Source organism: Gorilla gorilla, chromosome 20 (genome assembly GCF_029281585.2).
Source record: "Gorilla gorilla gorilla isolate KB3781 chromosome 20, NHGRI_mGorGor1-v2.1_pri, whole genome shotgun sequence".
NCBI classification, from domain to species: Eukaryota; Metazoa; Chordata; class Mammalia; order Primates; family Hominidae; genus Gorilla; species Gorilla gorilla.
Genome location: NC_073244.2, coordinates 29,417,554 through 29,429,825, shown reverse-complemented (window position 1 = coordinate 29,429,825; position 12,272 = coordinate 29,417,554). Strand labels below are relative to the sequence as shown.

The 12,272-nt window shown below is 45.4% G+C and overlaps 1 long non-coding RNA gene across 1 annotated transcript; it reads right to left on the bottom strand.

Annotated features, from left to right (window-relative positions):
- Positions 1–1,859: 1,859 nt before the first annotated feature.
- On the bottom strand, positions 1,860–10,280 carry LOC129528961 (uncharacterized). The gene is made up of 4 exons (XR_008674313.2): positions 10,142–10,280; positions 9,856–10,033; positions 6,880–9,752; positions 1,860–5,314 (listed from the first exon to the last, which is right to left on the bottom strand). It is a non-coding gene; the product is annotated as an uncharacterized lncRNA (long non-coding RNA).
- Between the last annotated feature and the right edge of the window lie 1,992 nt (positions 10,281–12,272).

Genomic DNA, 12,272 nt, shown 5'->3' with positions numbered 1-12,272 from the left:
CGCCTGTAATCCCAGCACTTTGGAGGCCGAAGTGGGTGGATCATGAGGTCAGGAGTTTAGGAGCAGCCTGGCCAAGATGGCTAAATCCTGTCTGTACTAAAAATACAAAAATTAGCAGGGCATGGTGGCGGGCACCTGTAATCCCAGCTACCCAAGAAGCTGAGGCAGAGAATTGCTTGAACCTGGGAGGCGGAGGATGCAGTGAGCCGAGATTGTGCCACTGCACTCCAGCCTGGGTGACAGAGCGAGACTCCATCTAAAAAAAAAAAAAGAAAAAAGAAAAAATCACAACAGGACTGAGTTGTTTGCAACATAGCCTTTAGTCCTATACTTGCCCTGATTATTTGCATAAGGTGAGCAAAAATGACTATCTCTACATAGGCCTTTTAGATTGGCTTCGATGGAAATCTGTTCCACAAGGAATAAGACCTTCTAAAGCTGAGCACAGCCATGTGTTTGTATCCTCAAATACCTGTAAGCTGGGTAATCCTTTCCTTTTAAGGTCCCAAGATAAACTTGGAGCTCCTAGGCCTGTTAAAAAGTGATATTTTTCACTGACCACAGGTCAGGAACGCTGTACAGAGACTGTGTAGACAAGGATATGAGGGCAGTTTTTTCAAGGGGCTTTTATCATCTCTGCAAGTCAAGCTTGACTCTTTAAAGGGAAGCATACCCTTTCAGTCAAAGCCTTGGTTAAAACAAACAAACAAACAGTTTCTCCAGTTGCATCCTGTTGCTAAAGAAAATGGATTCTTATTGCACTCATACAAACAACTATATTGCCATAAGTTGAGAATACTCACAGACAGTTTCCAAATTCTAGAGGAAAGAGGCAGAGAAAAACAAACATATTCCTAATTTTGTTCATAGGAGTATACTTTACTCAATTATTGAAGGCCATAAATAGTAGTTAAAAACAAGTTTCCTTGACTCTAAAAAATGAAACAAGGATCAGCAATATACCAAGCAAAAGTCAAAAAGGTTGCTTTAGTTTTCTGAGTGCAGTCCATTTACTTAACTCTTGTTTTGCTTGATATTTGTGAACATTTTAGCTCCTCATGAGTCCTGTGCTTTTTTTTTTTTTTTTTTTTTTTTTTTTTGAGACGGAGTCTCTCTCTGTCGCCCAGGCTGAAGTGCAGTGGTGTGATCTCAGCTCACTGCAACCTCCACCTCCCAGCTTCAAGCGATTCTCCTGCCTCAGCCTCCCGAGTAGCTGAGACTAGAGGTGCCAGCCACCATGCTAATTTTTTGTATTTTTAGTAGAGTCTGGGTTTCACCGTGTTAGCCAGGATGGTCTCGATCTGAACTCGTGATCCACCTGCCTTGGCCTCCCAAAGTGCTGGGATTACAGGTGTAAGCCACCACACCCGGCCCTGAATCCTGTCCTTTTTTCCTTTATTCCAATGTCACAATCTCCAAGGCTATCAGAAACCTGTATTTGAAAGCACCTGTGAAAGTTCTATAGTTTAATATAAACCATCTTTTAAAAATAATTAAAATGAGACAACACTTGTCTGTGAATAACAAAATGTCCAGGTTAGTTACAGTTAGAAACACAATTGACAAAGAAGTTTGGCTATCTCTGTGGTTTACAATAACTTAACATAACAACCTTAATTACCACTGATACCATATATTAGAATTTTAGAAATCCCAAACAATTTTGGAACATATATTAGTATTATTCACCAAAATATAACCTAAAGATTGAATAAACACCATTTTGCCAATCTCACGTACCTAAACATGTCAAATAATTCTGTTTACCTCTCTTTTGGATACTCCAGGGGTCCTCTGAAGTATCCAAAAGCCAGGAATCAGGAAAGGCAATTTTGAAACTAAAGTATGATTTTGGGAAGCATGTTAAGTGTTAGAGATTTGAAACACTTGATGTTATAAAATAGAATTTCAGATTATCGTAAATGATTTATTTTGTTACAATGACTCCAAAATTTTAAAGAAGCAACAATCTGTTATAACCGTTAACAAAGGTTGTTAAAAAGCAGATTAGTGCATTACGAGTATATTGTTGTGCTTTTATTTCAATTTTTTATTTACAGAAAAACCATGTAGTACCTTTTTGAATTTAGTCAATATAACCACACATGGAATTCTTCTCAAGATTTTTACAATCCTTCCACCACTTGTTTGAACTTTTAGCTCTATTTTGTCTAATTCAAAACCACCTTTTATTCTCTCAGGTTCAGATAGAAAAATTCTCACTTGCCTATAAACTGGATTTAGAAATGACTCATCCTTTCAACTCTGGCCAGATGTTCATATATGACAGTCACAATTTCAACTGTGGATTTTTTCCATGTGTGAGATTCAGGACTTACCAGTGGACCCTGTCCATGTGTGAAGATGACAATTTTAATGTTTGCTGGGGTATGCATATGAGAAACACAATCTCACCTGTGTTCTGAACCCTGGAATGGCAATCTCTGTACAGTAAGAGATTTATATAGTATAAAAGAAAGTGGTATTTCTCTAGGACCTTCGTACAAGAAGACCCATGACCATACTCATGATTTTAAGCCTAGCTATAAGAAACAGGATCTCTCCTACTGGCTGGTTTGAGGTATGAGAGTCATCACCACACTTGTGGCCGGGCGCGGTGGCTCATGCCTGTAATCCCAGAACTTTGCGAGGCTGAGGCGGGCAGATCACTTGAAGTACGGAGCTCGAGACCAGCCTGGCCAACATGCTGAAACCATATCTCTACAGAAAATACAAAAATTAGCCGGGACTGGTGGTGTGCACCTGTAATCTCAGCTACTTGGGAGGCTGAGGCAGGAGAATCCCTAGAACCCAGGAGGTGGAGGTTGCAGTGAGCTGAGATCACACCACTGCACTCCAGCCTGGGCGACAGAGCAACTCCATCTCCAAAAAAAAAAAAAAGGATCAACATCATCACACCTGTGAGCTAGACCAAGGCATTTTACAATCTTACCTGTGAATAGGGAGAGATAAGAGTCACATCACCTGGGTTTTTGGCCAGGAGTACATCACAATCTTTTCTGAAGGCAGGGACCAAACAGGAGTGTCACATCACCTGAATACTCAACCAGGAATATGTTACAGCCTTCTCCTGAAAGCAGGACACAGACAGTACAGTCTTACCACATGGGGGCTGAGCCCAGCAATAGGTAACAATCCTCTCTGTGGTCAAGGCCCAGTTACCAGAGACACATCAACTGGTACCTGGGCCTAGTGATAAGTCACAATGTTTCCTGTGGACAGAGTGCAGGCAAAAACAGAGTCACATTTCCCAGGTGATTGATGCAGAGATATGTCACAAGGCCCTCTGTAGACAAGGCCCAGGGAGGAGCCTCTATTTTATAGGTGTTGGGCCTCATAATACATCCTAACATGCAAAATAGGGCACAGGCAAAAAAGTAGTCACATAACCTGAGTGAAGGGCTTAGAAATATGTCACAATGCACCCTGTGAGCAGTACCAATGCAAGAAAAATAACTCACATCACCTAGGTGAAAGGCCCAGCGAGGCCGGGCATGGTGGCTCATACCTGTAATCCCAGGACTTTGGGAGGCTGAGGCGGGCAGAACACGAGGTCAGGAGTTCGAGACCAGCCTGACCAACATGGTGAAACCCCGTCTCCACTAAAAATACAAAAACTAGTTGGGTGTGGTGGTGCATGCCTGTAATCCCAGCTCCTCAGGAGGCTGAGGCAGGAGAATCACTTGAACCTGGGAGGCAGAGGTTGCAGTGAGCGCAGATTGCACCATCAAGGTGCAGAGTCAAGTGATATGTCACAATCTCATCTGTGGGCTGGGCCAAGGCAGCAAAGTCAAATCACTACGGTGGGTAGCAGATGTATACAATCACACCTGCAGAAAAGTCCAGGAATTAGAGTAGAAATTCCATATATGTCCAGGTGCTAGGTATGAGTCAACACTTTCTGTACGTTGGGTCTAAGTATGTGAGTCACAGTATCAGTGGTTGACAGAATGTGGGCAGGAAAGCCACAATTTCTTCTGCAGGCTTGTCCTTTCAGTGAAGTCACAGACTCTTATGTGTGCTGAATCTTGCTCTGAGAGTCACCAGTCCACCTCTAGTCCAGATCCACAGGAGAGTCAATTATTCAACTTTTCAGTCTCTGTGTCTGACATTCAGAACCTCAACAGTGAGATGTGTTTATATGGGAGAATGACAATGTTTACTGTTGCCTGGGTGTACATTCAAAAGACAAAATCTCACGCATGTGCTATGTTCTCTTATGATACAGTTTCACTTAATGGATTTATACAATATGCAAGAGTGGTAATCCTCTGTGATCTTTGTCCAAGAAGATCTTTCCTGTGGTTCCAAGCCCAGATATGAGCATCAACATCTATCCAATTGGTTTAGTCCAGATAGGAGATTCCTCACCTTTTAACAAGCTGGGTTTAGAAATGAATCACTGCCAGGCATGGTGGTTCACACCTGTAATCCCAGCACTTTGGGAGGCTGAGGTGGGCGGATCACGAGGTCAGGACTTTGAGACCAGCCTGGCCAACATGGTGAAACCCTGTCTCTACTTAAAATACAAAAATTAGCTGGGCTTGGTGGCGGGTGCCTGTAATCACAACTACTCAGGGGGATGAGGCAGGAGAATTGCTTGAACCCAGGAGGCAGAGGTTGCAGTGAGCCAAGATTGCATCACTGTACTCCAGCCTGGGTGACTGAGCAAGATTCTGTCTCAAAAAAAAAAAAAAAAAAAAAAAAAAAAAGAATCACCATCCAAATTGTGGCCAGATGTTCAATGATGACAGTCACAATTCCAATTGTGAACTGCATTCATGTGTGATTCAGGACTTCACCAGTGGACTCTGTCCATGTGTGAGGGTGACAATTCTCAAGATTGGTGGGCTGTGTATAGAACACGATCTCACCTGTGTGAGGAGCCCTGTTATGACATTCTCTGTAACACACTAGGGCTTTATATATGTCAGAGAGTGAGATTTGAACAGAAAGACGACTTCCTCATTTTCCTAAGCCTACCTAGGAGCAACATTAACTCTATTGCTTTCTTCGAGGTATGACAGTCGTTACATCTTTGTGCTTGGCCACGATATATGTCACAATCCTACCCATGGGTAGACAGCAAGCACAAGAGTGACATTAACTGTGTGCTGGGCCGGGGTATGTCACAATCTTCCCTGAGGGCATGGCCCAGGAAGGAGAGTCACATCACTGGGCGTTCGACCTCAGTGATTGGTGAAGACATATATCACAATGACTTCTGTAGACAGGGTCAAGGATGAAGACTTATATCATCTGGGTGTTAGCCTCAGACATATGTCACAATAGCCTAAGTGGGAAGAACACAAGCAAGAGAGTCACATAACTTAGGCCCAACAATATGTCACAATACACCTATGCGGCAGCACCAAGAAAACTCACATTACCTGAGTGCAAGGTCCAGTGATATGTCACAATGCCTCCTGTGGGCTATATCAAGGCAGAATAGAGTGACATTACCAAAGGTCTGGGTCCCCTAATATGTCACTGGGTACTGGGCCCAGGTGAGAGTCAAATAACTCAGACGTTGGGCAGAGGCACGTGTCACAATCACACCTATAAGAAGATCTTTTGGTGACATTAAAAATGACAAGGTCTTGAGTCAAGGAATGAGAGTCAACATCTCCTGCAAGTTGGGTCTAAGTACAAGAAGTCACAATCTCAATGGTGGAATGGATTTGTGTATGAGAGCCTCAATTTCTCTTGTAAACCCTGTGCCTTAGCGAAGTGACAGCCACAAAGGTGTGCTGAATTTTGGTTAAAGAGTCATCAATCCAACTGTGGACAGAATCCACAAACGAGAGTCCATTTTCCAACATTCAACTGCCTCCCAATGTGAGATTCAGAACCTCAGAAGTGGGTTGTGTTTATTTAAGCAGATGACAATCTCTACTGTTGACTGGTTGTGAATATGAGGGTCACAATCTCACCTCTGTGCTTGGCCCTGTCAAGACACTCTCTGTACCATTTGAGCGCTTTATATGGTATGCATGAGTCACAATCTGCTCTGAGATTTTTGTGGTGCTATGGACCTATGATCTGATGCGGCTCTAAGTCTAGGTATGAGAGTCAACATTCTCCAATTGGCTAGGTCCACAGAGGACAGTCCCCACCTGCTTATGACCTGGGTTTAGAAATGAGTCACCATCTCAACTGTGGCCAGATGTTCACATATGATATCACAATTTTAACTATGGACTGCATCTGCACATAAGAATCATGAACTCCTCCATGGGTTCTGTCCCTGTGTGATAGTGGTAATTCTAAAAATTGACAGTGTGCTTACAAGAAACATCTAATCTGTTTGCTTTTTCCTATGACGACACTCTCTGTACCATCTGAGGGCTTTATACAATATGTGAGAGTATTAATTCTCTATAACCTTCATACAGAGAGGAGACCCAGGATTTTACTCCTTTTTCTAAGCCTAGCTGTGAGGCTGGGCTAAGCTATACGTTACCAACCTACTTGTTGACAGAAAGTACCCAGAACCATCACATCACCTGGATGCTGGGCAAATGATATGCAAAATTTTCCCTGACGGCACTGATCAGGCAGGAGAGTCATATCACCTGAGTTCTCAACCAATGGTATGTTACCATTTCTTCCTAAAAATAATGCACAGGTAGGAGAGTACCTGGTGGCTGGACCCTGCACTATGTCATAATCTTTCCTGTAAGCAGGGGACAGGTAGAAATGGAGTCACATTTTTTATGTAATGGATGCAGATATATGTCACAAGAACCCCTGTGGACAGGGCTGAGGCAGGGCCTCCCATTGTTTAGGTGTTTGGCACAGTGAAATGTCACAATACCAAAAATGTGGTTCTCAGGCAGAGCAGAAAAGTCACATTACCTAAGTGCTGGTTCCAGTGATATGTCACAATCTTTCCTTTTGGCAGGATCTGGGAAGAAGAGGATTCACATAACCTAGGTGATGAAGAAAAATATATGTCCTAATATGCCCATGAGCAGGGCCTATGTGCTAGAGTTGCATCAGCTATATGTTGAATGCAGTGCTATGTCAAAATATACAATTTATGCAGGACTCAGGCAGGAGAGAGTATCATAACCTAGGTGTCAGTCCCAGTGATACATTGCAATACGTTCTTTTTTTTTTTTTTTTTTCTTGAGACAGAGTCTCACTCTGTCACCCAGGCCGAAGTGCAATGGAATGATCGTGGCTCACCACAACCTCCACCTCTTGGGTTCAAGTGATTCTCCTGTCTCAGCCTCCCAAGTAGCCAGGACTACAGGGGCACACTATCATACCCGGCTATTTTTTTCTTTGTATTTTTGGTAGAGACAGGGTTTTGCCATGTTGGCCAGGCTGGTCTTAGACTCCAGACCTCAGGTGACCCACCTGCCTTGACCTCCCAAAGTGCTGAAATTACAGGCATGAGCCACCACACCTGGCCCACAATACCTCCTTGACAGAGTCCAAGCAGTGGAGAAGAGTCATATCACCTATGTGCTGAGTCAAGCAATATGTCACAGAAACCACTGAGTCACATAACCTAGGGGCTGGGTAAAACTATATGACACGATCATCCCCGTGGAAAGGGCCCAGGCAAAAGAAGAGAGTCACATCATCTAGGTGATGGTCCCAGAGATCTTTCACAATCTCTACTATGGGAAAAACCCAGGTAAGAAAGGAGAGCTTTATCAAATAGTTGATGGGCCAAGACATGTCACAATGCCCCAAGTAGGCAGGGTGTAGGCAGGAGACAAATTACATTGGTACTGGGCACTGCAATATGTCACAATGCCTTTTGAGGGCGGGGCCAGGCCAAATAACCTTGGCGTTGGGCCCAGCGATATTTCAGTTTTCTTCCGGGCAGGATGTATGAAGACGAGAAGAGTTACATCAGCTTGGTGATGAAATCAGCAATATATATCATTATCCCCCAGCAAGCAGACACCAGGCAGGTGAAAAGATTCACCTCACCTGGGTGATGGACACAGAGATATGTCACAATGTCCCCTGTGACAGGGTCCAGGCAGGAGAAGCACATGACCTTGATGTTGGCCAAGTAATGTGTCACAATGCCTTCTGAGGGCAAACAGTAGGCCAAAGAGTAACATCATTGTTACTGTTGCTGTTGGGCCCAGTGATACGTGACAATACTTTTTGTGAGAAGAAACTAGGCAGGAGAAGAAAGTCAGGAGAAGAGTTAAATCTCCTAGACTATGGATGCAGAGATATGTCATGAGGCACTCTATGTGCTGGGCCCAGGGAGGAGCCACATATCCCATAGGCATTGGACTCAATGATATGTTACTATACCCAAAATACGCCAGGAACAGGGAAAATAAAAGGGTCATATCACCTAGGTGATGAAAAAGATGTCATAACACTTTTGTGGACAGTTCCCATGCCATAAAGTCACATTACCCAGGTGCTAAATCCAGGCATATGTCACAATACACACTGTACGCAGGGCTTAGGCAGAACAGAATAATCACAATACATAGGTGGTGAGTCCAGCAACACATCACAGCCCTGCTTGGCCAAAGCCCAATCCATAGAGCAGAGTCACATCACCTATGTACTGGGTTCAGCAATATGTCACAGTACCCCTTGTGGGGAGGGCCCATGCAAGAGGGTCACATCACCTAAATGATGGGCTCAAAATATGTCAAAATGCCCTCTGTGGGTAGGGCTCAGAAAAAAAAGAATCGCATGACCTAGGGGCTGGGCCCAGCTATATGTAACAAACACCCCAGTTGGCAGGGCCAATGCATGAGAGAAGAGTCACATCACCTAGGTGCTGGGCTCAGTGATGTGTAAAAATACTTTTTTGGGAGGGCCCAGGCAGAAGAGGAGTGTCACACCACCTAGGTGATTAACAGATATCTTATAATACCCCTATGGGTGGGGGCCCATGTACGAGAGTTGCATTACCTAGGTGCTGGAGCCAGTGATATGTGTCAATAAGCAATGTATGCAGGTCCCAGGCTGGAGAGGAGTCACCTCATCTAGGTTCTTGATAGAGTGGTATGTCACAACGCCTTTTTAGGCAGAAACCAAACAGTACAGAAGAGTTACATCACCTAGATGCTGGGCCCAGCAATATGTCACAGTACCTTGAGAAGAGGGCCCAAACAAAAGAGTCATTTCACCTAATTGAGGGTCTCACAGATATGACACAATGCTACCTGTAGGTAGGGCTCAGGAAGAAGTGTGGAGTCACATAATCTTGGAGCTGGGGCCAACTACATGTCAAAATCACCCCAGTGGCCCAGGCATAAGAAGAGAGTCGTATCTTGTAGGTGCTTGGCCAAAAAAGTGTCATACTCTCCACTGTGGACAGGTCCCAGGAAAAAGACAGTCACAATCTCAGCGATGGGCCAAGATATATGTCACAATGACTTCTGTGAGTGGAGGAAAATCACATCATGTGTATGCTGAACTCAGCAATAAGTCACTCTCCTGTAGGCAAAGTACAGGCAGAAGAGGAGAGTCAAATCACCTCAGTGCTGGGTGCAAAGCAATCTCTTTTTGGGCAACATCCAGGTAAGAGAGGAGTCACATAAAATAGTCAAAGGGCCCAGAGATATGTCACAATGCACCTTGTACGCAGGATCCAGGCAGGAGACTCACATCACATTGGCTCTGGGCCCAGCAATACACCACCACGGCTTCTGAGGGCAGTGCCAAAACTAAAGAATGATGTCATCTTAGTATTGGGCCCAGTGACATGTCACAATGTCCTCTGAGGGCAGAATCTAGAAAGAGGGGGAGAGTCATGTGAGCTAGGTGCTGAGCCCAGTGATATGTTACAATCTCTTCTGTGAGAAGGAGCCAGGTAGGAGAATAGAGTTGCATTACCTGTGTGATGGGTTCAGGGATACATCACAATGTCCTCCGTAGGCAGGACCTAGGCAGTAGAGTTACATCAACCAGGTGTTGGACCCAGCAATATGTCACAATGGCCCACATGGACAGGGCACAGGCAGGAGAGTCACATAATGTACGTGTGAGGCCCAGCGATATTACACAATGTCCCCTGTGGAAGAACCAAGGCAGAAGATTCACACCACCTGGGTACAAGACCCAGTGATATGTCACTATGTCCTCTGTGGGCAGTGCCAAGGCAGTAAGATAGTCACACTACCTCAGTGCTGGGTCCAGTGATATGTCACAATCCCTTCTGTGGGTTGGGCCCAGGCAGGAGCATCAAATCACTCTGGTGCTGGGTAAAATCATATGTCATAATCGCACCAGCAGGATGTTCAGGGATGAGATTATGCATCTGAACTGGAAAGAGTCAACACATCAAAAATATAACCAGATGATGCACGGTGGCTCATGCCTGTAATCCCAGCACTTTGGGAGGCCAAATTGGGAGGATATATGGAGCCAAGGAGTTTGATACTATACTGGGGGCAACATTGTGAGACATCTCTAATGAAAAATGACAAAGTTAAAAGAGTAATATATACAACCAAAGCCTGGACAACATAGTGAGACCACATCTCTACTAAAAAAATAAGATAGGCTGGGCTCCTTGGCTCACGACTGTAATCCCAGCACTTTGGGAGGCCGAGGTGGGTGGATCACCTGAGGTCAGGAGTTCGAGATCAGCCTGGTCAACATGTTGAAACCCCATTTCTACTAAAAATACAAAAGTTAGCTGGGTGTGGTGGCATGTGCCTGTAATCCCAGATACTTGGGAGGCTGAGGATGGAGAATTGCTTGAACCCAGGAAGCAGTGGTTGCAGTGACTGGAGATGGTGCCATTGCACTCCAGCCTGGGTGACAAGAGTGAAACTCCATCTCAAAATAAATAAATAAATAAATGAAAACTTATTTATTTTCTACCTACCTACCTACCACCTACCTACCTACCTATCTATAGAGTGCCCACAGATAGATAGACAGACAGATAGATAGATAGATAGATAGAGCCAGGCATGGTGGCTCACACCTGTAATTCCAGCACTTTGGGAGCCAAAGCCTGATTTAAAAAAAAAAAGAAAAGAAAAAAATCTAAAATAACAGCAACTTCAGTATGCAGGAAGGAGCATAACAGAGAGAAAAGAAAGAAAAAAAACAACAGCAATTCAATGTACTGTGGAAACAAACTTGAAGTGGGCCTAGGGAAAAAAAAAAAAAAAAAAAAACAGAAAGATCCCCAGAGCCGCAGCCACTTGGGAGACCAAAATGGGAGGATCGCCTGGGTGAGCCTGGGAAAATGGAGGTCGCAGTGAGCCATAATCGCACCCTCTGCTGGATCTAAGCAGTTCTGACCCCGGCGAGAGCCCTCTGGTCCACCTTAAACACTTCAAGCTGGTGGCCAAGTCCTACACTCTTGGCAAACATCTGGTGGACCTGGCAGACAGAAGGAAAAGCCAACTGGCAGAGGCACAGCGGGTCCACCCTACAGGCCAACGGACGCGCTCGTGGCCTGAAGCTGTTCCTCTGGTATCTAAGTCGCCAACCTTCCTTCCCACCATGCCCCTGACCCCGTCTGTTGATCGACTGTAGGTGGTGGAAAGAGGAGGAAGGGCTCAAGTGCAGGGACTGCCCCTTAGTGACCACCCCACCCCTGGGGTGGGAGAGGGCTGGGACCAAGATGGCTACCTCCGGGCCCTCAGGGCCTTACCTGGGATGGAGCCTGCTGGGCCACACCCCCAGACACCAACGCCTCAGCTATCCACACCAGGCTCCCCCAGCCCTGTCCCAGCCCGGGGATCAAGCTGCCACCACCCCCACCCCCAAGAACGAGGGGGGGAAGCAGGAACCAGAGGGGCGGGATGCCAAGCAGGGGTACCCCCTAACCCACAGCAGGGGCACCCACCATGCAGCATGCCGTCCCTTCCGGCAATTAGAAAGCCCACAGGCAAACCCCTTCTGGGCCCTCAGAAGATGACACAGGATGGTCCCTGAGTCCCCATGGGAAGAAAGATTCACAGTTGAATTCCACCAGATGTAAAAAGAAGAGCTGGTACAGTTTCTACTGAAATTCTTTCAAAAAATTAAGGACAGGCTGGGCGCAGTGGCTCATGCCTGTAATCCCAGCACTTTGGGAGGCCAAGGCGAGTGGATCACCTGAGATCAGGAGTTCGAGAACAGCCTGGCTAACAAGGCGAAATCTCGTATCTACTAAAAATACAAAATTAGCTGGGCATAGTGGTGTGTGCCTGTAAGAGGCTGAGGCAGAAGAATCACTTGAACCCGGGAGGCGGAGGTTACAGTGAGCTGAAATCACACCATTCCACTCCAGCCTGGGCAACAAGAGTATT